General features: G+C 45.5%; 1 long non-coding RNA gene across 2 annotated transcripts; it reads right to left on the bottom strand.

The window, feature by feature from the left end:
• Positions 1–118: 118 nt before the first annotated feature.
• LOC140472041 (uncharacterized) lies at positions 119–24,598 on the bottom strand. Of its 2 annotated transcripts, XR_011957351.1 has the most exons (5): positions 24,540–24,598; positions 23,612–23,827; positions 23,394–23,500; positions 2,688–3,249; positions 119–507 (listed from the first exon to the last, which is right to left on the bottom strand). It is a non-coding gene; the product is annotated as an uncharacterized lncRNA (long non-coding RNA). The 2 variants fall into 2 exon arrangements; XR_011957350.1 differs by lacking the exon at positions 119–507 and having other exon boundaries at positions 2,484–3,249.
• Between the last annotated feature and the right edge of the window lie 3,238 nt (positions 24,599–27,836).

The following is a 27,836-nucleotide window of genomic DNA, read 5'->3' as shown; positions in this document are numbered from 1 at the left end:
TGTCTTTGCTCTGCCATTCATGATGATCATAGCTGATGTGTGAGCTAACGGACAATTTTCAAAACCCTCCAATTTCATCAATAAACTCCTCTGTAACAGACAAGAAGAGTATTGGAAAACTAAACATCTGCAAATGCTGGGAAATCAGAAAAAAAAACACAGAAATCGCTGGAAAAATTCAGCAGATCAGGCAGCATCTGTGGAGAGTGAATCTTTCAGGACCAGTGACTGGTCAGGTGACCAGCTGCAGCTGACCATTCTGCATCTTCTGGAACACACTCTGGAACAGGTTCTGGTGTGAGATTGTCAATAATAACAGAGAAACAGGAGGACGGGCTCAATCAGAATAAGGAATTCACGAAACCCTTCCAGTGGAACACTCACCAACACAGTCACACTGCGGAGGCCGTTCACCTGCTCCACGTATGGGAAGGGATTTACTCGATCTTACAATCTGCTGAGGCACCAGAGATGGCACAGTTGGTTTAGATCCTTCACCTGCTCCATCTGTGATAAAGATTAGATTAGATTAGATTAGATTAGATTAGATTACTTACAGTGTGGAAACAGGCCCTTCGGCCCAACAAGTCCACACCGCCCCGCCGAAGCGTAACCCACCCATACCCCTACATCTACATCTACCCCTTACCTAACACCAAGGGCAATTTAGCATGGCCAATTCACCTGGCCTGCACATCTTTGGAGTGTGGGAGGAAACCGGAGCACCCGGAGGAAACCCACGCAGACACGGGGAGAACGTGCAAACTCCACACAGTCAGTCGCCTGAGGCGGGAATTGAACCCGGGTTTCTGGCGCTGTGAGGCAACAGTGCTAACAATTAAAACCTCTCACCTGAGGAGACATTGGTGCATTCCCACCGGGGAGAGGCCATTCACCTGCTCAGTGTGTGGGAAAGCATTCACTCAGTCCTCTGATCTGCTTAAACACCAGCGAGCTCACTCTGGGGAAAGGTCATTCACTTGTTCCCAATGTGGGGGGAGATACACTCAAATGCAGCACCTGTGGAGTCCCCAGTGAGCCCAAACAGGGGGAGAGGCCATTCCGATGGTCAGTGTGGGAGAAGGGATTCAGTGATTCATCCCATCCCCCGAGACCCCAGTGGGTTCACTCTGGGTAGGAGCTGTTCACCCCTCTGTGTGACAAGGGATTTGCTGCGTCTTCAACACTATTGAGAGCCCAGTGAGTGCTCACAGGGAAGTGGTCATCCCCCCTGCTCCATGTGGACTGCAGGACTCTGATTCTGATGTTACTGTCCATCAGAGTCAGGAGTGGACCTTGTACTTGATGACACTGCTGGAGTATTGATGTTGTTGTTAACCACATTAACTGGGCTGGACGTGACTGAACTTACGTTGCCACTTTCTAAACCTCAGGATGTCTCTCTGGGCAGTAAGTCTCCACAAACAGCACTGTGACAATGAGCAGGGATCATCAGTTTTGATTTAAATTGTGACTGTAGCACGGCTGCTTCACAGCATCAGGTACAAGGTTGGAGTCCAGCCTTGTCCAACGGCCTGTGTGGAGTTCCCACATTCTCTCCATGATAGTGTGAGTCTCCTCCAGGTGCTCTGGTTTCCTCCCATAGTCCAAAGATGTGCAGGTCAGGTGGATGAGTCATGCTAAAATGTCCACAGGATCCAGGATTGTGCAGACTAGGTGGATCAGCCATGGGAAATGCAGTGTTACAGTGATAGAGTGCTCTGGGCGTGATGTTCTTCGGATGGTTGGTGGCGTTTGATGGGCCAATGCTCTCCTCCCACACTGTAGGGATTTTATTCACTGACTGAGGATAAATGCAACAGAGCAGAGTGCCTGAGAGAAGGAGCATGTGGTGTGCATCAATGCTGTCTATGCCTTTAGATAGAGGTGGGCACCGCAGGCGATATAGTGCTTTATCTCCACCGCTGCCCTCTCCGCACAACTCTACTTAGATTTGGTCCCTTCTCACTCTGTCACTTGTAATGGTTTGCTTGGCCCGTAACGGGCTTTGTTTGGAAATATTCTATTAGTCACACGAATGGTTTACTGCTGGTGATGATATGAGTAGATTAGAGTGGTGCTGGAAAAGCACAGCAGGTGAAGCAGGATCCGAAGAGCTGGAAAATGAATGTTTTGGCAAAAGCCCTTTTCCAGCACCCCTCTAATCTAGGCTCTGGTTTCCACCATCTGCAGTCCTCACTTTTGCACTGCTGGAGATTATAGGTTAACCAAAAGCAAAATGGCATAATGGTGATTTTGATGGTGGGAAGTTTGCTGTGATAATATTTCTGGGTCGGAGAAAAGGGGAAAAAGAACACTTCACAGCTCACAGAACGAAAACTGAAAAGCAGTTAAATCAAACCAACGGTTCAGACAAGGAGGGAATATTTCCCTGGAGTTTGAGTAGCTTGAAAGTGATGGTGTCTGGGACAGGAATTTGCTTTACAGAGGTTGAAAGCTTTAAAACTGTTATATTCAAACAGTTCAATTTATTTTCTTTAATTTTACTTGCGGTGCAAAAAGCTCTTACAACATTTTAAAACCAACATTTACAAACCTTGTGTTAAAGATAAATGTTAAATAAAATCCATCAAACCATCGCTCACTGAAAACTGTTGTGGAAGTGCAATCTCCTGGAGAATCCCTGCCCCCTTCTTCTTACCCGGGCTCCATGACTATATACATACCTGGGAGATAGCAGCAGGAGGCCATTCAGCGTTTCAATCCTGCTCCACCATTCAATGGGAAACTGCTGATCATCCAGCTCAGTCTCCTGTTCCTGCTCTGTTCCAATCCCTTTTCATGACTTTACCTTGAAGAACTAGTCTAAGTCCTCATTTGGCTTCACTTCCTTTTGTTCCAGTGGCGTTGCTGTGTGGATGTAGGCAGGGGTAATGTGATGGTGCTGCCTCCTGGAGGATACACTCAGCATCCCTCATCATCCTGCAGTAACATCAACTGGGTTTCAGGAACTAGTGATAGAAACGGTTTCCAGGATATGGGCATCACTGGCTCAGCCAGCATTTATTCCCCATCTCTAATTACCCTTCAGAAGATGGTAGTGAGCTGCTGTCTTGTACCATTCACAGTCCATTTGGCGCAGAGAGACCGACAACGCTGGGAGAGAGAGTGTTGCAGGATTTTGGCCCAGTGATTCTCCATCTTTGGTTCATCAAATGTTGTGTAACTTAATCACGATCTGCACGTGATTTTGAGATTTCAGTCTGCAAATCTTCACCATCTAGCACCCTGGATAAAAGGAATATGTACAGATTAGAAATTCAGAAAAGACAATTCTAGTTTCTCTGGAATATCTTTCTCCCCTTTCTTCTCCCAAAGCTGTAACCCTCCAGCCCTCTTACTCTCTCCCATCATTCTGACTCTGCTACCCCCTAATGTACACCCTCTACATTCTCATGGTGTTACTGATAAACAGATCCATGCCACCACTTTTCGTCCCTGGTTAGACTCTGCACCCTTTCTGGGTTCACTTCTTTTCCCTTCAGTTGCTGCAAGTCAATATTGAAACAGCAGACTGAAACAAAAGGAAACAGAAAGGGAGGTGGCAGATCCTGGACAGAAGAGGAACCTTCAGACTGGGAGAATGGGTCAGATTCTTCCTTGTTTCCCATTGGTCAATTCCCAGTGTTATGACAAGTTGCGAATGGAACTTGGTCCCATCTAGGCGTAGTGACACTTTGATCCCCCCAAAACTGATCAATACTATAGGTAGATGCATCCCTTCTCCTGCCAATGACAGTGTGAAATGCTTCCGCGAGTTACCCAAAAGAACTTGCTCCAAAACCCGCCCACATTCTGTACATGTACAGTGGTGGGTTTCCTCACACACGTGTGGTCCCTGCCTCAGGGCTTGTGGGATTTGTAGTCCCCATGAAGCCTCTGGAGACCTGTCCCTGGAAAGTGAGAGAAAGTGTGGGCTGGAGGGTGTTGTCTATAGGATATCCATTCAGACACACAGGACATGTGGGCTGCCACTGGGATTTACCGAGACATCCGCTTAGACACCCGGACTTCTGACGTAAGGAATATACATTCAGCCAATTGCGGGGTGGGGAGGTTAATAATGGGCAGCAGATTTTAAGCAGAGGTGGCTCAGTGGCTAACACTGCTGCCTCATAGCGTCAGCGACCCGGGTTTGATTCCAGCGTTAGGCAACTGTGTGGAGTTTACACATTCTCCCCACGTCTGTATGGTTTTGTTCGGTGCTCCAGTTTCCTCCCACAGTCCAAAGACGTGCAGGTTAGGTGGACTGGTCATGCCAAACTGCTCACAGGGTCCATGCATGTACTGGTTAGGCAATTAGCCACGGGAAATGCAGGATTACAGGGAATGGGTGGGTCTGAGTGGGATGCTCATCATAGGGTTGGTGTGGAATCGATGGATGAATACCCTGTTTCTGCACTATAGGGATTCTATTCTATTCTCCTGAAGAAGAATGTACCTATCTCAATGTGTTGTGAATCTGTGGAATTCCCTATTCAAAATGCGGTGGATGCCAAGACAATGAGCCAATTTAATGAAGAGATACAGATGTTGAATTTGCAATGAGTTGAAGCGTGAGAGAGAGCAGGCAGGAAAATTCAGCTGTGACCGAGGTGAGCTCAATCATCACCGTATTAAATGGTAGAGATGATTCAAAGGGCTTCATTGCCTTCCCTGTGCCCAGTGCTTATCTTCTTACAGTAATAACTGGAAAGGTGAATCCAAAACTCACCACCTTCACCAAAGGAGATTTTCAGAAACAGCAGGATAGTCAGGTGGGTTAGCGCTCCAAACTTAGGTAGTGAGGAAGTGCGTAGGAGATAATGACTTTGCAATTTTAAATTGAGGGGAGACAGTGATTTATGGTTTTAGACTGTGTAGTACATTCACACCGTCCAGAGTACTCTGTGTGAATATCTATCCTGTACTTTATTACAAAGCCAAGGTCACTGACAATGAAACCAAAACACCCAGGAAACATCGCCTCCCCTCGTAATCTGATAAAAGACTTGTGATAAGACTGGTTGAATTTAGAACACAGATGGAAAGCGGGAAGATTAAATCCAATCCCAAGATCCTGTGCTTAAACAAAAGAGACTACAATAGGAGGAGGTAGGAGTTGGCGAATGTAGAATGGAAACAAAGACTTTACTGTGGGACAGTTCTCAGACAGTGGAGGAATATCAAAGTAATTTTTCAAATTTCTCAGCAAAAGTATATATCAGTGAAAAGGAAGGACTGTTGGAAAAGGAGTAATCTGCCATGTCTAAGGCAATAATGGAGTCTATGAAATTGAAGTAGAAGGCATACAAATTGGCAAAGACCAAGGATAAATTCGGAGATTGGAAAAACTTCAAAGATCAACAGAAAGCATGATGGAATTGGGGATAAAAAAAGTGATGAGTAGCTCTCCCCAGGGACAGAATAGCAGTTTACCCTGCTCGAGGGGAACCTATTGTGTGGGGAACATATGGCCTCTATAATTGTTGAAGCACGTAACTGTTACCAGAGAGATAATCCTGATCAAGTTAAAAATCACAGCACACCCCAAAAGCTTGTACTTCCAAATAAACCTGTCGGACTATAACCTGGTGATGTATGGTTTTTAACTCTGTCCACCCCCAGCTCCTCCACATCAGAATCCTGATAGAGACCCCACTGAAACTGAAGCGCCTGTCAGATACTTGAGGGAGCCACGGGGGTTTGCGGGGGAGGGGGGGGGGGGGGGGGGAAGAAAGGGGGTGTGTGTGGTTTAACCACAAAGTGATGAACTGAACTAGACTTTTGAACTGCCGTTGCCATGGAGATAATATTGAGAGACAGTCTGTATTCAAAGTCACAAACCACAAAAGGTATAAGAAGGGGAGCCATACATCGGACAGGCGGGGAGTTACCTGATGCTGCCTGAAGGCATTTTGTATGTACACTATCCAGAGAGCTGCCGTGTCTCATCAATAAAGACTCAAAGAAGATCTCTCAGAGTTCTGTGCCCAGTTATTCCTATCCAGCAGGGTTCAGGAATATGAGCACACAGCAGTCAGACTTCACAGTGGAGGATACGAAGAACATGCCAGTAATTGATAAGGAGACTGAGGAAGGTGAGGACCAAGAAACAACCATTATCACGAAAGAGTTAGAGCTGGGCAAGCTAATGGAGCTAAAGGTAGACAAGTCTCATTGCCCTGATGGAATACATCCCAGGATACCAACAGAGTTAGGGGGAGAAAGAGCAAATGCACTTAGAGTCATAGAATCCTACAGCAGAGACAGGCCCTTTGGCCCAAACTGGCCCATACCAATCAGAATGTCCATCCACACTAACCCCATTTCCCTGCACTTAGCCCATCTGCTTCTGAAACTTAGTAAAAACAATGATTGCAGATGCTGGAAAGCAAATACTGGATTAGTGGTCCTGGAAGAGCACAGCAGTTCAGGCAGCATTCAACGAGCAGCAAAATCGACGTTTCGGGCAAAAGCATTCTGAAACTTTCCTATCCATGTATTTGTCCAAATGTCTTTTACACGTTGTTAATATACCCACCTCAACCACTTCCACTGGCAGCTCATTCCATATACATACCACCTTTGTGTAGAACACTTGCCCCTCAGTTTCCCATGTATCCTTTCCCCTCTAACTTTAACCTGATGCCCTCCAATCCTCGAGACCCTGCGAAAAAGACCGAGTGCATTCACCTTACCCACGCCTCTCATGGTCTTAGACACTTCTATAAAATATTCCCCCGCAGTTTCCTCTGCTCTAAATAAAAAAGTCCTCACTTGTCCAACCTCTCCCTGTAACTCAGACCCCTGAGACCTGGCATCATCCTTGCAAATATCTTCTTCATCTTTCCAGTTGAATAACTGAAACCTACACTGCACTCATCACATTTCCTGTGTTTCCCTACGGCACTGGAACCGATGTGACAACGCCAATGGATTACAATCAATGATTGATAATTCACTCCATTACAACAATCCCATTTTCATAGCTTTTTCCATGATGCAGGAATCCTTTTGTCTTTCTGGTTTCATGGTTAATTGTCCTCATACAAAACCAATCTGTGGCTTACCTGTTCCAGGGAAATGTGCCATGATTGTTTAGACTTTCAAAAACCAATGAAATCTCTCTTCACAGTCCCCACACGAACATGGACTTCGCTGTCTCAGTACTTTTTCCAGTCACACTGACATTTGAAATATTCACCCACGGGCAGAATACACACCTTTCCATCCAGATGAAAAGGTCAATGATATTCAGATCGGCACGGATCAAGTAACTATCAAAACTGAACATGAAGTTCAATTTGAATTTCTCAACTGCAAATCCCCCCTTTCAATACTCTATAACAGAGAAAACAGAAAGTGCTGGAGATCCTCAGCAGGTCTGGCAGCATCTGAAATGGTGAGAGATGCAGGAAACATTGCAGCCTTGAAGAAGTGTTGAGATGATCACACCAGGCATGTGTGCTTGATGACCATTATGGATAAGATGGGGGCAGGGATCCCTTTCTGGAAGGGCCTTGGTGAGACCACACCTGGAGTACTGTGTATACCTTTGTTCCCCTTTTCCAAGGACGGCTCTCCTGGTTATTGAGAGAGTGTAAAGGAGGATCACCAGATGAGTCCTGGGATGGGAAGATAGTTAAGGACTGCAGATGCTGGAAGTCAGAGTCTGTACAATGTGGACCTGGGGAGGTGCAGCAGGTCAGGCAGCATCAGAGGAGCAGGAAGGTTGATGTTTTGGGTCGGGACCCTTTGTCAGTCTCGATAAATAGCCCTAACCCGAAACGTCAACTTTCCAGCCCCATCGTATTCATGCTGGTCATCAAGCACCTATTTATTCTAGTCCAACGCTCTGGCACTCAGCGTGTAATCGATATTGTCGTGCTTGGTGTGATCATCTAAACACTTCTTCAAGGCTGCAATGTTTCCTGCATCTGTCACCATTTCAGATGCGGACAGACTTGCTGAGGATCTCCAGCACTGTTTTTTTTTTGCCGATTTCCACCATTTTGCTGAAGCACAGAGTCATAGACATGTACACAGCTCCAGATTTTGTTGACTCACCTTCCTGGGATGTCAGGACTGATTGCTGAACAGGGACTCAATCTTCGTTTAATCCTCCTTCCCTTTGGCTTTCTGAGCCGCTAACTACATCACTAATGTTCTACCTCCCATTCCCTGTCCTGAATCTGACCCATATAAGCCTACACTTTAGTTCCCATCCCCCTGCCAGACTAGTTACAAACTCACCAATAGAACTGGCAAAAGCCCCCACCAGATTTGTCTCATCTCTGCCCAGGGGTAACCGGTCAGGCTGGTACAGGTCCCACCCAGAAACAGTCCCAGTGCCTGAAGAATCAAAACCCTTCTGTGGTACACCATTTCCCCAGCCACACATCCAGCTGATCTACCTTCTCATTCCTGCTCTCATTAGCGCATGGCACTGGGAGTAAGTCTGACATTATTACATTTCAGGAGCTACATTTTAATGTATCTCTGCTCTCCTATGTCGAGCTTTCAGGCCCTCATCCCTCTGTTTAGCGATGTCGTTGGTATCTGTGTATTGCACGACCATGGCCTGTTTACCATCCAGCTCCAGAATGTCCTGCAGCCACTCCATGATATCATGGATCTTGGCACCAGGGAGATTACATCCCATCCTGGATTCATGTCTGGGGGCACAGAAGTGCCTGGCTGTACCCCTGATTATTGAATCCCCTGTCACTATAGCCCTGCCACTCTCAGGCCTCTTGTTCTGATCAGCAGAGCTCTCTGTGGTGTCATTAACCTGGCTGATGCTGATTTCCCGAGAAGCCACCCCACCCATTCCTGCCCTGACAGAATCCCAAGTGATATACAGTATCTGTATGAGAAGGGGATAACAACAGGGGACTCCTCCATCCCTTCCTGAGCCTTTTACTAGATCTGATGTTCACCCATTCCCTTTCTGCCTGTGTAACCCTCACCTGCAGGGTGACTAACTCACTAAACGTGCTGTCCATAACATTCTCAGTATTGCAGATGCTCCACAGTGAGTCCACTCTCAGCTCCAGCTCTGAAAGGCAGTTTCCCAGTAGCTGCAAATGGGAACCCTTCCTGCACAAATAGCCGTCAGGGACACTGGAAGTGGCCCTTATTTCCCACATTGTGCAAGAGGAGCACACCACGGGTCTGAGGGCTCCTGTCACAACGTCTCTCTACATTCATCTAGTTACTCCCATTAAGAGAATTTAAATAAGTGAGTAACCTTCCTTCACTTCATACATGTCCATTATAATAACAAAAAAAATCTTTACTTAAGCTGATATAGACAATAGACAATAGATGCAGGAGTAGGCCATTCTGCCCTTCGAGCCTGCACCGCCATTCAATATGATCATGGCTGATCATTCCTAATTAGTATCCTGTTCCAGCCTTATCTCCATACCCCTTGACTCCACTATCTTTAAGAGCTCTATCCAATTCTTTCTTAAAAGAATCCAGAGACTGGGCCTCCACTGCCCTCTGGGGCAGAGCATTCCACACAGCCACCACTCTCTGTGTGAAGTAGTTTCTCCTCATCTCTGTCCTAAATGGTCTACCCCGTATTTTTAAGTTGTGTCCTCTGGTTCGGCACTCCCCCATCAACGGAAATATGTTCCCTCCTGCCAGAGTGTCCAATCCTTTCATAAGCCTATACGTTTCAATCAGATCCCCTCTCAGTCTTCTAAACTCAAGGGTATACAAGCCCAGTCGCTTCAGTCTTTCCGTGTAAGGCAATCCTGCCATTCCAGGAATTGACCTCGTGAACCTACGCTGCACTCCCTCAATAGCCAGAATGTCTTTCCTCAAATTTGGAGACCAGAACTGTACACAGTACTCCAGGTGTGGTCTCACCAGGGCCCTGTACAGCTGCAGAAGCACCTCTTTGCTTCTATACTCAATCCCTCTTGTTATGAAGGCCAGCATGCTATTAGCCTTCTTCACGACCTGCTGTACCTGCATGCTTGCCTTCATTGACTGGTGTACAAGAACACCCAGATCTCTCTGAACAGCCCCTTTACCTAATTTGATACCATTGAGGTAGTAATCTGCCTTCCTGTTCTTGCCACCAAAGTGGATAACCAGACATTTATCCACATTAAACTGCATCTGCCATGCATCTGCCCACTCACCTAACTTGTCCAGGTCACCCTGTAATCCCCTAACATCCTCATCACATTTCACCCTACCACCTAGCTTTGTGTCATCAGCAAATTTGCTAATGTTATTGCTGATACCATCTTCTATATCATTTACATATATTGTAAAAAGCTGCGGTCCCAGCACGGATCCCTGCGGTACCCCACTGGTCACTGCCTGCCATTTCGAAATGGAGCCGTTAATCACTACCCTTTGTTTCCTATTAGCCAACCAATTCTCTATCCAATCTAGTACTTTGCCCCCAATCCCGTGCGCCCTAATTTTACTCACTAACCTCTTGTGTGGGACTTTATCAAAAGCTTTCTGAAAGTCCAGGTACACTACATCCACTGGATCTCCCTCGTCCATCTTCCGAGTTACATCCTCAAAAAATTCAAGAAGATTAGTCAAGCATGATTTCCCCTTCATAAATCCATGCTGACTCTGTCCTATCCTGTTACTATTATCCAGATGTGCCGTAATTTCATCCTTTATAATAGACTTTATAATAGATATGTCATACTTTAAAAACTTAAATACTCCACAGGTATCACTGACAAACTGGCTGTTCCGATTGGGACTGTGAATTTCTGAAAGGCCTGAAGTAAAACGGAGTTTCAGCTTCACCTTCTCCCTGTCTCACCTCACTATTTACACCCAACTCCAAAACACTCTCATTGAGCCAAGCAGCCCTCACAGTGCAGCCCTGTCATTTTCATTGTCTGCTCATACCTACACTCCCCTCAGCCTCCTGTACTGTTCCAATGTATCTCAATGGGAGGTCAGACCAGCACTGCATCTTTCAATTCAGCGTCAAAATGGACTTTAGCAGTTTCTGAATGAACAGACAGTTGTCAGAATCTGGAACGTTCCACCTGAAATGGTGCTGGAATTTGACTCCACGAGAAATTTGCGGAGAATTGGAATTAGGGAGTTTACAGATTAACATTTTAAAGTGTATGATTGAGACTAAATCTGACAGTTCCTGCAAAAAGGCGAGGTGGAATTTGGATAAATCTGTGCTCTCTCTCAGGCCAATACCTCCTTCCACAGCTGCAGGGCCAAGAATTGAACACATACCCAAAGGGTGATCCAACCATGAACTTGAACATCTTTCTGCTTTTGGCTTGACAAAAATATTGAAGATATTTTCCCACAGACAGAACAGACAAACCTTTCTCATTCCACAGTTAAATACCAATGATATTCAGATCCTGAGATTGAGATCCCTGTCTCAATTATTCTCAATTAATATTCTATAAAATGACTTCACAAAACAAAGCTCACAGTCAGTGCAAGATGAATAGTGAAGACAAACACTTCTCTTGGTATGTGTTTGATGTGTAAATGCTCCTCTTCAAATCACCCCCCCCCCCCCCCACCCAGGAAGAGGACACGTGCATGTTCCTTGCTGTACCTTGGACCAAGATAAAGAGGACGACCATAACCCAGGACCTCTCACTGCCTGAGGCCCAAGCCATCTTCCCCTTTGCTCCAAACATGGGACCAAGAGTTTCTAATTCAGACTAACGACCTGCACAGAGTGTACCTAAACCCTCCCAGTCTACACTGATACATTTCATCCGGTTTCTGCTGCCACTCTCCCCTTTCCCCCTCCTGCACACACCATGGGTTATCGCGGGTCCAGTGACCCTACCTCAGAACTGATGACAGCTGGGAAAATTAGAATCCCTTCAGGAAACAGGCCCTTTGGCCCAACAATTCCACACCCACACTCCGAAGTTTATCCCACCCAGACCCATTCTCCTATTCTATTACTCTCTATTTCCCCCGAACTAATGCACATCCCTGAACCCTACAGGAACCTTAGCTGGGCCAATTCACCGAACCTACAGATCTTTGGACTACAGGAGATAGGGATTAAAGAGTAACTAATAGGTGGGGACAGAGCCCAAAGAGACACAGGAACATTTGGGAAGATAAAGGAGTGGGAAGTTGGAAAGCTGTTAATGGAGGAGACAGGAACCTTCTAGCATCTCAGTGGCGGTGGTGGAAATGGTGGCTGATGATCTACATTATGCCTGCAAAAAAGACCCTGAGCTTCCAGTTGCCTGCTCTTTAACACACAAGACTGTTCCCTGTCCAACATCTCTGTCTCATGCTTACTGCAGTGCTCCAGTGAAGTTTGATGCAAGCTGGAAGAACACTTCAGAACATACCAAATGACTTCCTATTTCAAGGACTGCAATTTCCCCTCACATGAGGTCAACAATGCCCTCCAGTTATCTCCTCCACTTCCCACACCACTGCCCTTGAACCCCACCCCGTCAAATGCAACAAAGATGGAATCCCACCATCCTCACCTTCCACCCATATACAACCCATCATCCTCTGCTCTTTCCACCATCAGATCCAACCCCCTGAGATATATTTCCCTCCCCACCCCTTTCAGCATTCCACAGAGACCATACCTTCTGTGACTTCCACTTTAGATCCACACTCTCCACCAACCCACCCTCCACCTCTAAGCACCTTCACTTGCCACTGCAAGAGGTGGAAAATCTTTGCCCAAACCTTCCCTTTAATTCCACCACTGGATCCTCCCACATCCAGCAGAGATCTCCCTGCCCACCCAAACACCTCACCTAGTGTGTCCCTTGCTCTCGGGATGCCAAATTGTGGAATATTTCATGGAACATTTCTGGGACACATCCACCAACCAACCCCACCGCCCTGTGGCCGACCACTTCGGCTACCCCCCAGCCCCTCCGCCACCACGCTGCCAAGGACATGCAAGCCCTCCATCCCAAATCCGAGCCACCTGACACCTGGAGGAAGAACACCTCATCTTCCACACGGCATCAAGGTTTCCTCATCTCCCACTCCCCAACTTATCTCAGATTCAACCCTCCAATTCGGCATTGGCCTCTTGAACATTCCCACCTGTCCATCTTCCTTCCCAATTGTCCATTCCACCCTCTCACCACGACCCTCCATCTACATCCACCTATTGCCTCCCTAGCTCCCTTCCCCCCAACCCCAAACACCCCTCCCTATTTATCTCTCAGCCATATTCCAGCACCCACATTTCTGATGAAGTGCTGACATTCCCAATACGTCAATTCTCCTGCTCCTTGGATGCTGCCTGACCTGCTGTGCTTTTCCAGCATCACACTTTAACACAAGCTGGAAGAACAACACCTCATCTTCCACTCGGGGACTCTGCAACCCTCTGGCTTCAACATCAAATTCAATAATTTTAGGTCCTGAACCCTCCCACGTCCTAGTGTCTTTGTCCCCTACCCCACATACCAGGCCTTGTTGTTACATAGCCTGCCATTACACACTACCTATGGTTAGCCACTAACAGTCCCCATTAACAGCTATTCACCCTCCCCCCATCCGATCGTTATTCACTCCTTTGTCCAACTGCTCTTATCTCTCTCTTTGGACTCTATCCCCACCTATCATTTACTCCTCAACCCCTGCCTTCTGCATAAAAACAGACTTTTTTTTCTCAGTAACATCAGTTCCTGAGGAAGCATCACTGGATCGAAAATGCGAACTGATTTCTTTTCACAGATGCTGCCAGATCTGCTGAGCTTTTCCAGTACCTTCTGGTTGTTGTGTGTGATTTACAGCATCCACAGTTCTTTTGGTTCTCATTTACCCGGAGTATCTAGTTCAGGTCCAGCAGACTGAAACAGTGTTTATCAACCTTCCCAGTCCACACTAACTCCATCTCTCTCCCAGGATCTGCTGTCTCTCCCACTCCTTCACATTCAGTCCCCCCTCACAGTGACACTGCGCCTGCAAAGCTGATGGTCATGTGTTGGCCTGCTGGACCCACCCCTCATTCACTCCCATTGGCTGGAGGATCACGCCAACTCTCCTATTGGTCTGAAGCTGTGTCAATCAGCCAGGCCCCATTGTGACCTGAGTGGTGGGATCCTCCCAGGTGCATCAGAGGCTGAGGGGTGACCTCATACAGGTTTATAAAACCATGAGGGGCAATGGGTAGGATAAATAGACAAGGTCATTTCCCTGGGGTCGGGGAGTCGAGAATGAGAGGGTGTAGGTTTAAGGTGAGAGGGGAAGGATTTAAAATGGATCTGAGGGGCATTTTTTCCCCCCACTGAGGTTGGTGCATGTATGGAGTCTTCTGTCAGGAAGTGGAGGATGTTGGTACAATTATACCATTTGGCATCTGGATGGGTATATGTATAGGAAGGGTGTAGAGTGATATGTGCCAAGTGTTTGCAAAAGGGACAAGATTAGATTGGGATATCTGGTCAGAATGGCCCAGTTTAACCAAAGGGTTTTGTTTTCATGCTGTACATCTCTACGGCTCTGCCCTGTGATGAGCTTCATCATTCACAGTGAATGGGTCAGTGTCACAGAGGACAGGGGCTGAGGGCTATTCAGCCCATTGGGGCTGTACACTCTCCCTCTGGAGATGGTACCAGTCAGTCCCAACTCACCTCCCATTTGGACAGAGCCCTCCAAATCCTTCCTTAAAAATGTTAAATTTCAAATTTGTTTAGACAATAATTACTGAATCTGCATCCAGCTGTTGGTCAAACTGTTCCAGATGCTCAGAACTTAGTGAGTAAAATAATCTTCACATTTTTCTTTGCATTATTTGCCAGTTACCTGAAAATAGTTACTAAAAATTGTGACGTTAAAAATTTCTCACTCTGTCTCTCTGTAAATGAAATACCCTGGAAACAAATCAACTCCTGGTCGAAATCACTGCTTAACCTTCTCAGCTCCAAGGAGAATTGTCAGACCTTCTGCTAACTCTCCATAAAAGAGAAACCTATCTTAATTTTAATTTATTAGTGCCATAGAGATGTACAGCACAGAAACAGACCCTTCAGTCCAACTTGTCCATGCTGACCAGATATCCTAAATTAATCTCGGCCCATATGCCAACAGTTGGCCCATATCCTTCGAAACCTTTCCCAATCACATATCCAATGAGATGCCTTTTAAATATTGTAACTGTACCAGCCTCCACACTTTCTCTGGCAGCTCATTCCATACACGTACCATGTTCAGCTTGAAACTTTGCCCCTAATATCCCTTTTCAATCTTTTCCCTCATGCCTGTGCTTTCTAGTTTTGGACTCACCTAAACAGGAATAAGACCCTGGCTGTTTACCCTATCCATGTCCCTCACGATTTTATCAAACTCTACGGTCACCTCTCAGCATCCGATTCTCCAGTGAAAACAGCCTCAGTCTATTCAGCCTCTCCCTGTAGCTCAATCCCTCAACCCTGGCAATATCTTTGCATTATTTCTGAATCCTTTCAAGTTTAACAATATCATTTCGATAGCAGGGAGAGAAGGACTGAAAGCAGAATTCCAGAAGTGGCTGAATGAATGTCCTGTACAGCCGCAAAATGACATCACAACTCCTGTACTCAATGCACTGACCAATAAAGGCAAGTACACCAAACACTTTCTTCACTACCCTGCCTATCTATGGTTCCACTTTCAAGGAACTATGAACCTGCACTCCAAGATCTCTTTGTTCAGCAACAATCACCAGGACCTTCCCATTAAGTGTAGAAATCCTGCCCTGATTTGCTTTTCCAAAATGCAGAACCTCATATTTATCTAAATTAAACTTCATCTGCCACTCCTCAGCCCATTTGATCGGAGTCTCATTGTACTTTCAGGTAACTTTGCTGTCCACTGCACCTCCAATTTTGGTGTCTATTGTAAACCTACTAACCATAGCTCCTATATTCACATAGAAATCATTTATATAAATGGCAAAAAGCAGTGGACCCAGTACACAGCCTGACAGCATATTGCTCATCACAGGCTTCCAGTCCAAAAAGTACCCTCCACTCTGACACTGACTTCTCAGCAAGGTTAGTGCTCATGGCATACAGGGAGATCTAACCATTTGGATTCAGAACTGGCTCTTCAGACTGGAGGCCTGTGACTAGTGGACTGTTACAAGGATCACTCCTAGATCCACTACCTTTCATCATTTATATCAATGACTTGGATGTGAACATCGGAGGTATAGTTAGTGAGATGACACCAAATCTGGAGGTGTAGTGGACAGTGATAAACAGTACCTCAGAGTACAATGGGATCTTGATCAGATGGGTGAATGGGCTGAGGATTGGCATTTTGGAAACTCAAATCTTAGCAGGTCTTATACACTTAATGGTAAGGTCCTGGTGAGTGTTACTGAACAAAGAGTCCTTGGAGTGCAGGTAGATAGGATAGTGAAGGCGGCATTTGGTATGCTTTCCTTTATCGGACAAAGTATTGAGTACAGGAGTTGTGAGGTCATGTTGTGGCTGTACAGGACATTGGTTAGGCCACTTTTGGAACGTTGTGTACAAATCTGGTCTCCCTCCTATTGGAAGGATGTTGTGAAACTTGAAAGGGTTCAGAAAAGATTTACAAGACCTTTGCCAGGGTTGGAGGATTTGAGTTAGGCTGGGGGGTTGAATAGAGGTTGAATAGATTGGGGCTGTTTTCCCTGCAGCGTCGGAGGCTGAGAGGTGATCTTATCTATGTATATAAAAACCTGAGATGGATTGATATGATAAATAGACAAAGTCTTTTCCCTGGCGTGGAGGATCCCAGCACTAGAGGGCATAGGTTTATGGTATGAGGGGAAAGACTTTAAAGAGACTTGAGAGGCAACGTTTTCACACAGAGGGTGGTACGTGTATGGAATGAGCTGCCAGAGGAAGTGATGGAGGCCATTACGATTGCAACATTTAAAAGGCATCTTCATGTGTATATGAATAGGAAGGATATGGGCCGGGTGCTGACAGGGGGGAATAGATTGCATTGGGATATCTGATCAGCATGTACTGGTTGGACCGACGGGTCTCTGTTTCTGTGCTGTCCATCTATGACTGTTTGACCTTCCAGCCAATTCCGTATCCAAACAGCTAGTTCTGACAGAATTCTATGGTATTGAACCTGCTAACCAGTGTGTTATGTGAAACCTTGTGTCTTTCTCAAGTCCAAGGTACTGATTTCAATGCACAAAGCTATGCTGACTCTCCCTAATATTTTCTTGCTTTTCCAATGACATGTAAATCCTGTCCCTAAGAATCCCTTCCAACAACTTCTTTGCCACTGACTTCAGGCTCACCGGTCTATAGTTCCCTGGCTTTTCCTTACCACCTTTCTCAAATAATGGGACAAATCTTCCAGCACCTCACATGTGGCGATCAATGATACAAATATCACAGTGAGGGGCCCAGCAAAAGCTTCTCTAATTACCTACAAAGTTCTGGGATATACCTGATTAAATTCCAGGGATTTATCCACTTTTATGCATTTTAAGACATCCAGTACCTCCTCCTCTGTAATATGTACACTTGCCAAGTTATTATTATTTATTTCTCCAACATCTCTAACTTCCATATCCCCTTTCAGTAAAAACTGACATGAAATACTTACAGAATCTCTCCCACCTCCTGCTGTTCCATAGACAGTCTTGTTGATCATTGAGGGTCACTATTCTCTGCCTAGTTATTCTTTTGTCTTTAGTGTATTTGTAGAATCTCTTTGGATTCTCCTTAAACCTTTTTCCCAAAGCTATCTCATGTCCCCTTTTTCGCCTCCTGGTTTCCCGCGAGTATACTCCTACTGTCCTTATAGTCCTCTAGGGATTCACACAAACACAGTGGGGTCTGTACCTGTCATATCCTTCCTTCATTTTCTTGACCAGAGCCTCAATTTCTCAGGTCATGCAGCATTCTCGATGCCTCCCAGCCTTGGCCTTAACAGGAACATACTGTCTGCGTACTCTCATTGTCACAGGCCTATGGAGGATGTGGCAGATGAGGACAGAGAAACAATCATTATCAGTAAAGAGGTAGTGTTGGGAAAGCTAACAACTTATCCTTATTTCTATCATTCCTCTCTAGCCTCAGAACTATCACTATCTCTGCATCAAAGACATCTCAATCTCTGCAACATCCTTCAATCTCTAATCTCTAATCTCCTCCAGTCTCAACACACTCTCTATCTTTAATCTTGTCCACCCTCTCAAATCTCTGTGATTTCTTTAATTCCAGCCTTCAAGATAACCCATTTTTATTTCAGATTCATGCACCCAGAGATCCACAATGTCCCGCTTAACCTCTGTCACATTTTTCCTCCAAAAAACATTATTTAATCACGTATCATCTATTCTAATATCACCTTCTCTGACCTGGTTTCTATTGTGGCATGTCATATTCCTATATTACGCGTTTGTGGTCTACATGACAGAAAACGGTTTTGTGGTCCATTGGATTTATGCTGTAAAGAAATCTCCCAGCTAACTATTTTAATCCCATTTTCCAGCACAGAGCCCATAGACCTGTCAGCCTTGGCCTTGCAAGTGTGTTCCGAAATAGATTTTAAATGCCTTCAGGATTTCTGTCTCTCACTCTCTTCCAGACAGTGAGGTTTAATGCAACTGTTGCTCTATGCTATCACCCACAGGAACACAGAGCAGCTGGGTCTGTGTGAACCACAGATCGCCCACACATTGTGAAGGATGGCAGGGTCCCTGACAGGGGGCACAGGAGATTTACCATGATGGTTCAAGGAATGGGGGATTTTAGTTGCAGAATTTGTGGGCCTTTTTTAACATTAATTGTTCACGTGACATGTGTGTTGCTAATACACATCAAGAGTAACCATCCGCAATTAATGGACTCTCCTTTTCAACCTCTCCCCTTGCCTGCGCTGTGGTAATATTCAGGTTAACCACTACCAGACATCTCTCTCTAATGAGAGAGCAGTCCTATGGTCGGGTAGGACAATGCTGACTTGATCTTTTACACAGTGATGCCACTGTGCCTCGAGGGTGGGGAAAGGGAATGCTGAAGGTGGTGGATGGGAAATCACTCGGGTACAGTACTTTACCCTGGAGGATGTTCACTTTCTTTAGTATTGTTGGGGGGGAGGGTGCACTGATGCAGGCAAGTGGAGAATGTTCCAACACAACCCTGATATGTACCTTATAGAGAGCAAACAGACATTGGGGAATCAGGAGTTTGGGGAAACTGAGGTGTTCTCCTTGTAGCAAAAGAAATTTGGGGAGCTGTGACAAAGTGGTTTACAAAAGTTACGCATTATTATAATAAACCTTAGACCCTTCAGCTCATTATACAAGAATTCCAGGACACATGTTGAAGATTTGGGAAGATCTATTGAAAGGATGGTTTGTTTCAAAGGAGAACTTTTATTCAGCAAATGGTATTGATCTGGAACACAATACGAATATCCAGGCCCTGATGTATTGAGTAATTCTGTCAGTTTGGCGTTACAGTGACTGAGATTACCATCTGAATATCTGCCTATAATACAAGTTTATAAAATCCGTCACTGTCAGTTCAAGTTTGAAACTCATACAATCCCTTCCTCCTGGCCCAGGATGACTGTACACATTACCCCTGGTGGAGGTCAGCAGGCACTTCAAGGGCAAATCTATGTGGGTTTCTATGAGTTTCCACCTTGGGACTTCATGTGACTGAACATGGGACAGAATATCCCAAGATTCAGTGAGATATGGAGAGCAGGATTTCCTTCCTTTTCTTTCCTTCCATTCTGCCGCTGTGCCTCCTCAATAAGACATGGGGTGTGAAAGGCTCATGCACCTTGATGGGCAAGATGTCTCCATTCTCACCAAGGGGCAACACGATCCTCCCAGTCATGAAACAGAGTATCCCTGAAAGATAGCAACTGCGCATGCTTCCCACTGCCCAGTGCTCACAGTACATGTTTCGAATAATGAGGGGGAAATCTCCTAGAAAAGGCATAACAGGAAAGTTCCAAAAGGATTATAAACAGTTTACAGAGAGATATTCACAGGAAACTTGGGCAACAAGTTGGCAAATAGAGTATAACTTGGGATAAACTGTAGAAAGCTGCATCACAAAGGGACTGGGGGAAAATGAGCAGGAAACAGAAAGCGAGCACACAGTTACAACAGGGAATCAGGAAAGGGAATGGAATACTGTCCCTTATTTCAAAGAGTTTACAATATAAGAGTTTGGAGTATATACCTTCGGGCAACTAAACAAATGGCGAGTGAGACCACATCTGGAGTAACGTGAACAGATTTGGTCACTTTAGTTAACGAAATAGAGCAGTTTATTGGAGGCATTTCAGAGAAGATCCATTGGGATGATCCCTGTTTTGAAGGGATTATCCTGTAAGCAAAGGGTGAATAAGTTGGGAATCTACTCACTGGACTTTGGAAGAATGAGAGGAGATCGCTTTGAAACATACAGGATTCTGTCAAGGTTTGACAGGGTAAATATGGAGAGGATGTGTCCCATTACGGGTTGGTCTTGAACCAGATTCTGGGTCAGTCGCGGAATCAAGGGCTCTGTTTCAGATTTCTCAAGTTAAAGGCAACACCGACACAGGTTAGGGTTTCAGCAGCAATGGAGCTGGGGTGAGAAGGAGATAAGCAACGTTTTAGAGATTGGAATTCCTGGTGTTTGTGATTGTGTGGATGTCTAATCAGAAGGTCACCTTGGGGTCAGATATGACAGCAATATTGTGAAGAGTGTAGTTCTGCCTCAGACACTTCCCAGTGAGAGGGAGGGACACAGCAGTAAGAGAAATGAATTTGGAATAGCAACTGAAGGCAATGGGTTTAACAATGACAGTGTATCATTGGAGTGAATTGCAGCTAATCGAAGCGTGGTAAGCAGTTTGATAACTGAGTAATGGTGGAGTAATGGAGAGGGATGATGGGGAGGGAGAGCTGGACATTGTCAGTGTACATGTGAAACCTAACACTGTGCTTCTGGGCGATGTTACCTCCTGGCAGTATGTAGGTGAGAAACAGGACGGACCAAGGATAGATCTTGGAGGGACACCAAATACAAGGAATTCAGAAAGGAAAGGGAGAGTGGAGACGGAGCAGGATTTTCCAATAATGGTGAGGTCAAATATTAGGTTTTAGCCGAATGGGAGAGAAGGACATAACCAGAAAAGACAGACAGACAGATCATGGAACAATATCTGTGAATTGCAAGGTGGAGGGAGGGGGGGCGGTGACAAGCAGGAGGATGAGACAGATTTGGAATGTCCATGATTTAGCTACACTAGGGTAAATGGTCAAGATGACCTCTAATAAGGCTTGACAAGGGACTCGAGGAAATGCAAGTTTAGGACTAAAATGAGGAGCACCCTTGTGAGGCGGTTTGGCTCGGTGGGCTAGTGGAGAGGGAGGAAAGAAGCAGGGGCAGCTGATCGGATTGTCTCAATGTTATTGACAGAGAAACTCCATGTGCTCCTCACTCTTGTTGTTGGAGGGGAGCATGGAGGAGACAGGATAATGGACAGTGTTTTTATTTCTAAAACAATAAACAAAACCTGTGATAGTGATTCTAAAAATAAGTGAACAAACCTGTCGTATTTATCATTTATCAAGAATATTAAAATATACAACTGAAGTTCATGTTTGAATCCCAAATCGGTAGAGGGTGGCTCTGAAGTCAAGAAAAAAAATAACTGGAATGAAGAATCTACTGTTTGCCATGGAACCATTGGGGATGTTTTTCTGCCATTGACAATGTCCTTGAGGGAAAGAAACCCGACAGTGGCCCATCAAGTCACTCATTGTATTAATCACTGCACAGTTTCAACAAAGGAATGAAACTGGATGGACCACATTACATCTACCAATGCACTGGAAAATACAACCACACAATCAGCCCTCTTGACCCTGCAACTTCTGCCTCACTGTGGGCCAACAACAGCAGCAGAACTGTACTCCAGCCCGATCTGAAATCTCATGGCCTGATATCCCCCACTTAACCATTAACATCAAGCCAGGGGAATCAACCCTGGTTCAATGGTGAATGCAGGAGGGCATGTCAGGAACAGTACCAGTCATACCTAAAAATAAAGGGCCAACCTGGTGAGGCTACCAAACCTGCATGCCAAACACCACAAGCAACACTAAATAGAACTAAGTGATCCCATAACCAACAGATTAGATCTGAGCTCTGCAGTTCTGCCACACCTAGTCAAGAATAGTGATGGACAATTAAACAACTCACTGGTGGAAGCATCACAGATATCCCCACCCTTACTGATGGAGGGGTCTCACACATTCATGCAACAGATAAGAGGACAGCATTAGCAGCGATTTTCAGCCAGCAGTGCCAAGTGGATGAGCCTTCTCCATTGGTCCCTGACATCACAGATATGAATCGACTTGGTTGAAAACTCATTTCAAATCAGATCAAGAAATGGATAAGCAGTGTAAAGGTATGGGCCCTGCCAATATTCTGGCAATAATAATGTTGTCTGTGCTCCAGAACTTGCTGCCCACCAAGGCAAGTACTGCTCCAACACTGGCACCTACCGACTTTGTGGAACATTGCTCAGGGATGTTCCAACACAAAAAAACAGGGCAGATCCAACTCAGCCAATTCCCCTCCATCAGTCCACACTCGCTCAGCAGTGACGTGATGGAAGGTGTCATCAACAGTGCTGTCACGCAGCTGCTCAGTGATGCCCATTTTGGGTTCTGCCAGGGCCACTCAGTTCCTGAGCTTGTTACACACTTGATTCACAAACTGACAAACAGCTGAATGAGGTGAGGATGACAGGCCAGACCCCCTCCAAGACCACTATTTCGACTTCAGTGATATCACCTGACCTCACCACAGTCTCAGCTCATTTGCTGAAACTCTCATTCATTCCTTTTGTTAACACTCGATTTCATTGTCTAAACCCACTCCTGGCCAGCATCCCACAGTCACCCTCCCGATAATCTCAAGAATATTGAAAACTCGACTGCCGAAGTGCTCACTTGTACCAAAACTTGCTGATCAATCAAAAGACTCCCATTTATAAGTGACAACAATTTACTTTCGCACCTTTGAATTAATTGCTGGCTGTAATTATTCCTATCTCCCTGCACCACACACCTTTTCATATCTCAATAACTCATTTTAGTTCAGACTCTCAATGATGTGTTTAGTTTTGAGTTCACCTGTGTGACTGTTTCTATAGACTCCAAGGGAACATGGTCTGGAATCCCCACTCTAACTCTCTAAGATCTACTTTCTTCCTTTAAGGCATTCTTGAAAAACTGCTTATTTGGCAATGGTTTTGGTCACTGGACACAATATTCTCCATCTGTAGCCTTATGTCAAAAGTTCTCAATAATATTTTTGTGAAATTAAAACCATGATGATTTGTACAGATATCTTCTACTCTTCAATATCGCTGAGTGAATAATCTGTAATGTCTCTTACCCAACCACGTTGTGGGAGCACCTTCACCACACAAACTGCAGCAGTACAAGGAAGTCAAACATCACCCTCTCCACAGGCAACAAGGCTTTGGCATTGATCACTGGTTTCTGTGGAAGGAGAAATACACAGTTGATGTTTCAGGGAGTGCAATATGAATTACAGGGAATGAAAATGGTGCAGTATTTGACTGTCAGAAAATTGAAGGAAAATGCACTCACTTATTGGAAAAAAGAATTCTTGACCGTCAAAGATATTGTGGAAAAGATAAACTGATAATGGAACATCATACGGTCAGGAGCCGGGCAGCAGTGGACAATTCATTTGCATTCCTGAAGAAGGGCTTATGCCGAATCGTTGATACTCCTGCTCCTCGGATGCTGCCTGCGCTGCTGTGTTTTTCCAGCTCTACATTTTTCAATTCATTTACAAAGCAGCTGTGAAAGTAATAGTAAAATACTATACAGAGCAAAAATATACCTACGAGAGACTGAAGAAGCTAGATAATCAGAGAACCCAGAGGTGAACCAGAGCAGAGTTCACTTTTATGATCCCACAGTCAAAGATGTCTAACACAGAAACAGACTTCTTCGGTCCAACCTATGCCAACCAGATAGCCTAACCTAATCTACCTAAATGAAACCCTTTTTGGCACTCCTCAGCCCATTGGCCCATCTGATCAATATCCCACTGTACTCTGAGATAACCTTCTTCATTGTCCACAATACCTCCAATTTTGGTGTCACCTGCAAACTTACTAACTATACGGCCTCTATTCACATCCAAATCATTTAAATGAATGACGAAACAAATCCAGAAAAAAGTCCATTTCTCTGGGTTTGAATGTGCTCTGTGTAAATCCTGCCCTCTGACTCTTTTTACCAGGGAAGGCTGTACATACATCCCTCTGAACTTTGCCCCCTACAAAGCTGGCGGCCGCGCACGTGTCCAGTGAATCATTGCCCCGAATAAAGATGGCGGCGCTCACTCGGGCCGATTACTCAACGAGACATATTCCCGTTTGCTGCAAAAACGGAACTGTAAGTTTCAAATTTATATTTTCCGATGTGCAGCAAATGATTGTAAAACCTCTCAGCCCATACCAACACCATTTCCCTCCCGCTTCCTGCTGTTTATTTCTTTCCTTACCGACTGCTCTCCGCACACACACATTCCGAATATCCGCGCCGACCGCGAGGATGATCACGTGGTATAGTCTAGTCCCGTCCTTATTCCCTGATTGGCCGGAGGACCAACTGCCCCGCCAGGTCCTCCAGCTCCGCCCCTGCCTTTCCATTGGTCCGCCGCTGACATCAATCACACCTGTCGATGCCAACCAGATATCCTAACCTAATCTATCTATATTAATTCCTATCTGCCTGTCCTCAGCCCATTGGCCCATCTGATCAATATCCCATTGTACTCTGAGATAACCTTCTTCATTGTCCACAATACCAACTGTTGGCTGAAGCTTGTGCACTGCTTCGTGGCTTTTGTTGCTGTTTCTCAATTACAAGAGTGAGGGACAAAGTTAAAATCCCACAACCATCTGATGAAGGACCGGCAAAGTAGTGTTTCCAAATAAACCGGTTGGACTATAACCTGGTGTTCTGTGAATTTTAATTTTGTCCATCCTAATCCAACACCAGCACCTCCAAGTCACGAGTGATGGAGGCATGCATAATATAAGAACAAAAGATCAAGGAAAAAGAGAAGGCCGTCCTGCCCTTCGAGCCTGCTCTTCCATTCAATAAGATCATGGCTGATCATTTTGTGGATGCAGAACCATTTACCCACGTTCGCACCATATTCCTTAATTAATTATTTCTTTTTAAAAAAATTAACTTAGCTTTAAAACCGTTCATTGAACTAGCATCAACTACTTCCCTGGGTAATGCACTCCTATCGAGGTCAAGACGTTCCTTCTCAATTCACTCCTAAATTTGCTGCCTCTAACCTTGTGGTGATGCCCTCTTGTCCGAGCTTCGTCTGCCAGTGGATACATCCTCTCTACTTCTATTTTATTTCTTCCATTCATTATTTTATATCTATCCATTCTTCTGAATTCCAATGAATATAATCCCAATCTACTCAGTCTCTGTTAAGTCAAACCCTTCACCTCCGGAATCAACATAGTTAACCTCCTCTGCACCCCCTCCAGGGCCAGTGCATCCTTGAGCACGCACGGAGGTAAAAACTGCATGCAGTACTCCAGGTATGGCCTCACCAGCACCCACTGTAGCGAGAACATAACCTCTGCTTTTAAACACAATCCCTTCAGCAATGAAGGATAAAATTCCATTTGCCTTCTGAATTGATTGTTATACCTGGTGACTAACCCTCCTGCAGAAGGATGTTCAGGTGCCTCTGCATAGCAAATTATGTAACTTTTTAAAAATTCAAGTAATAATCTTTTTATTAATGTTACTCCAACCAAAGAGTATGACTTTACATTTATGAACATAATATTCCACTTGCCAAACCATTGCCCACTCACTCAATGTATCTATGTTCCCCTGCAAAGTTTCCCAGTCCTCCACACACTTTGTCCTGCTACTCATCTTAGTCTAATATGCAAACTTTGACACCCTACATGTGGTCCCCAACTCCAAATCATCTGTATCAATTCTAAATAATTGCAGTCCCAACACTGATCCTCGAGGCACGCTACTAGTTACTGATTGCCAGCCAGAATAAACCAGCTTATTTATCCCCACTCTTTGCTTCCTGTTAGTCAACCAATCTTCTACCCATGCTAATACTCTATCCCATGCACCCTTATATAATGCAACAGCCATTTGCGTGGCACCTTGTTGAAGGCCTTTTGGAAATCCAGGTACATCGCATCCACTGGGTCCCCGTTGTCCACCTTGTTCGAAATGTCTTCATAGAATACAAAATGATTTGTCAAGCATGACCTGCCCTTTGTGAATCCATGCTCTCTCTGCCCAATGGGACAATTTGTATCGGGATTCCCTGTTATTTCTTCCTTGATAATAGACCCAAACATCTTTCCAACTACAGAGAATAAACTAACTGGTGTAAAATTCCGTATCTTTTGTCCACCGCCTTTTGTTACAGTCCTTCCTTTTCACTGGAATATGCCTTTGCTGAGCACTTCCTAAAATGTCTTTGAAAATCTTTCACTGCTCATCAACTGTTCCACCATAAAATGTTTGTTTCCAGTCTACCTTATCCAGGTTCTGCCTCATTCTATTTTAGTTCCCCGTGTTCAAGCACAGGACCAAGGTATTAGATTTTATCTTCGCACTGGAGGAGAAAGTGAGGACTGCAGATGCTGGAGATCAGAGCTGAAAATGTGTTGCTCGAAAAGCGCAGCAGGACAGGCAGCATCCAAGGAACAGGAGAATCGACGTTTCGGGCATAAGCCCTTCTTCAGGAATGAGGAAAGTGTGTCCAGCAGGCTAAGATAAAAGGTAGGGAGGAGGGATTTGGGGGAGGGGCGTTGGAAATGCGATAGGTGGAAGGAGGTCAAAGTAAGGGTGATAGGCCGGAGTGGGGGTGGGGGCGGAGAGGTCAGGAAAAAGTTTGCAGGTTAGGAAGGCGGAGCTGAGTTCGAGGGATTTGACTGAGACAAGGTGGGGGTAGGGGAAATGAGGAAACTGGAGAAATCTGAATTCATCCCTTGTGGTTGGAGGGTTCCTAGGCGCAAGATGGGGCGCTCTTCCTCCAACTGTCGCGTTGCTATGGTCTGACGATGGAGGAGTCCAAGGACCTGCATGTCCTTGGTGGAGTGGGAGGGGGAGTTGAAGTTTTGAGCCACGGGGTGGTTGGGTTGGTTGGTCCAGGTGTCCCAGAAGTGTTTTCTGAAACGTTCCACAAGTAGGCGGCCTGTCTCCCCAATATAGAGGAGGCCACATCGGGTGCAGCGGATGCAATAAATGATGTGTGTGGAGATGCAGGTGAATTTGTGGTGGATATGGAAGTATCCCTTGGGGCCTTGGAGGGAAGTAAGGGGGAAGGTGTGGGCGCAAGTTTTGCATTTCTTGCGGTTGCAGGGGAAGGTGCCGGGAATGGAGGTTGGGTTGGTGGGGGATGTGGATCTGACGAGGGAGTCACGGAGGGAGTGGTCTTTTCGGAACACTGATAGGGGAGGGGAGGGAAATATATCCCTTGTGGTGGGGTCCATTTGGAGGTGGCTGAAATGATGATGGATGATACCCTGTATATGGTGTTTAGTGGGGTGGTAGGTGAGGACCAGTGGGGTTCTGTCCTCGTGGCGGTTGGAGGGGCGGGGCTCAAGGGTGGAGGAGCGGGAAGTGGAGGAGATGCGGTGGAGGGCATCGTCGACCACGTCTGGGGGAAATTGCGGTCTTTGAAGAACGAGGCAATCTGGGTTGTACGGTATTGGAACTGGTCCTCCTGGGAGCAGATGCGGCGGAGACGAAGGAATTTGGAATATGGGATGGCGTTTTTTACAGGGGG

This window comes from Chiloscyllium punctatum, unplaced genomic scaffold (genome assembly GCF_047496795.1).
Source record: "Chiloscyllium punctatum isolate Juve2018m unplaced genomic scaffold, sChiPun1.3 scaffold_230, whole genome shotgun sequence".
NCBI classification, from domain to species: Eukaryota; Metazoa; Chordata; class Chondrichthyes; order Orectolobiformes; family Hemiscylliidae; genus Chiloscyllium; species Chiloscyllium punctatum.
This window is presented reverse-complemented; position numbering and strand designations above follow the sequence as displayed.